Source organism: Vigna radiata, chromosome 1 (genome assembly GCF_000741045.1).
Source record: "Vigna radiata var. radiata cultivar VC1973A chromosome 1, Vradiata_ver6, whole genome shotgun sequence".
Lineage (NCBI taxonomy): Eukaryota > Viridiplantae > Streptophyta > Magnoliopsida > Fabales > Fabaceae > Vigna > Vigna radiata.
The window spans coordinates 32,620,337-32,622,664 of NC_028351.1; the positions used below are offsets into that span (position 1 = coordinate 32,620,337).

At 31.3% G+C, this 2,328-nt stretch overlaps 1 long non-coding RNA gene across 1 annotated transcript in view; it reads right to left on the bottom strand.

Moving 5' to 3' along the window:
* Positions 1-1,220, bottom strand: part of LOC111241379 — a 5,821-nt gene extending 4,601 nt beyond the window's left edge. The window contains exons 1-3 of the long non-coding RNA XR_002667329.1: positions 1,109-1,220; positions 683-741; positions 57-122 (exon numbers count right to left, since the gene is read on the bottom strand). This is a non-coding gene — a long non-coding RNA (uncharacterized LOC111241379). The remainder of the gene's footprint in view (positions 1-56; positions 123-682; positions 742-1,108) is intronic.
* Positions 1,221-2,328: the final 1,108 nt, after the last annotated feature.

Consider the following 2,328-nt stretch of genomic DNA (forward strand, 5'->3'; position numbering starts at 1 on the left):
AAACATATATCCAATCAAAAAGAGAAAAAGAAGACAAACATGTACGTACCACACACCTAAAAGGGAAAGTGAACTTGGGTTGGAGGTCCTGGTGTCAAAAACCCGCTTTAATCCAACAAGAACTGAGTCCAGGCAATATAATATAATTAGAAGAAACCATAAAATACTACACAAGAGCAATTTAGTTTTTAACATTCAGTATTTGGCCATCATCATTCACAGCACAGTTATTAAGGAACAAATTAGTGCATCCTTCATATCAGCAAATAAAAGAATGATTGCCATACAATGAGAAAAAAAAAAATCACAATCAAAAATTAAAAATACAAAAGAATGTTGCTACTTGTTACATAAAGTGGAAAATAGCTTCCTTGCCAGGTCTTATGTTAATATATCAAATTTATGGTATAATTTATAAAGTATTAGTCTATCATATTTCTTCCGCATATATATGGCGCAATTGCAACTGTCTTAACAACAGAAAGAGGAAACAGTCAATGTCTATTATTTGATAAAAAGAATCAACATATGGAGGCAATTCAATAAAGAAGTGGCCTAAATCAACACTGTAAATTCAATAAGTTTTCTCTGTGAAGGATAAGTATACGAATTTGTTAAGCAATTAGGCATGAATGAAAACTCAATCAGAAAAAAAAAAAAACTCAAGGAGTACAACATATACAGTAGTGTATCTAGTTCAAGATTAAATAAAAGTGTTGGGGTTGATGTAGCAATTTTTTCCTGCAAAATCCAAGTAGTAAAATTAGAAGTTACCCATCAAACTAAAGCAGCTAATAAAAATATGCAGAATAAATTCTTTTAAATTGCAGAACCTAGATCAAGTTTTACCATCTAAGATGTTACTACTGGAAGGGATATAATTAGAAGCTAAACTAGGTATGCTACAAAACCGGAAGAACTCAAATCAATGTACTATTATTGCATAATATTGATTATCAGTGAACAAACTCTAAATATTTCTCATCAAACAAGCCAAAACTAAGCAAAATAGCAAATGCAAATAAGAGTGAAATTTAATTAGCACATTGAAGATTTGAAAAGGAAAAGAAGAGTTTCAGGAAACCATCTAATGGCAGAAACACCGTACCACATACTTCTCTATATATGCAAGTTCACGAGTACTGCAGTTAAGGAATATGTAGATTGATGGAGGATCACTAGATTGCCAACGACCTTCATTTAAGAAAGAAAATGGTCAATAAATTATTATTTTATCATGATCATGATTTACAAAGAATGATTTACAAAACACCACATCACTAATCACTCTGTTATGAGTTGTCAGCACAGTCACGTGTTAGCGTGTCAAATCATTTTTTCATATAAGAATAAAACTGAGGAATGTGTATGAGAGAAATCTATGTTGTAACAAATTAAGGACAAGACTAATATGATGAGTACTCTAAAACTTAAGGACCGAGAGGTAGCAAATTAACGAATATGGACAAGAAATTTCAATTTGTACAGCTGAAGCAACAGTTCACCCACCATTAGCTGATAAGTACAAAAATGCTAACTAAGATCGACACCTAAAGCTATAAGTGGTGCAATTTGTGAAGGCAATTTAAAATTACGGTTGCTATACCAAAAGCCAACAATATCTACAAAGATATTAATAATCAAGCAGAGAACCGATTCTCGTACCCTCTAACAACACTAATAAGGCTCTGGTAAACTGGATACATCATGTTCAAAGATGGCATAATGAAAAACTCTTTTATCCAAGGTAATAAAATATTATTTTTGAATGTGACAAAGAGCATGCAATGTCAATAGCAGCATATAGTACAGATCTTCAGTTCGAATTGGAAGGTAACATCAAATTACAAGTAAAAGGAGCTATGAAAACTTCTGTGCAAACTGTTAATATTTTAGTTTGGTTAATTTACAGGGCTGGTCAAGAAAATCAGTGCTTAAATTGGATATCAACTAATTTAGGGGGCAGGTTCAAAAAAGTAGTACTTAAATTGCATATCAAATTATAAGTGGTTTTATCAAATTTCGTGCAGAAATATGCACTGTTTCAGGCCATAGGCTAACATAACCATGGAGAGATGCAGTAGAAAATCTTAAGAATACCTACTACGACAAGGCTAAAACAAAAAGAGATGAACAATTCCACAGTGAAACTGTTGTAACTAAAAATGACACAAAATAAAAGGGGATGTTTGGTTATTTCATATTATCATTTCCTGTATGTTTTTGCAAAAATTTAGAAAAAATAACAAAAAATCTCCTTTATTTACAAATATATAATTTAGTAAATAGAATATGATATGTGATAGAATAAAACTCATACCAAACACA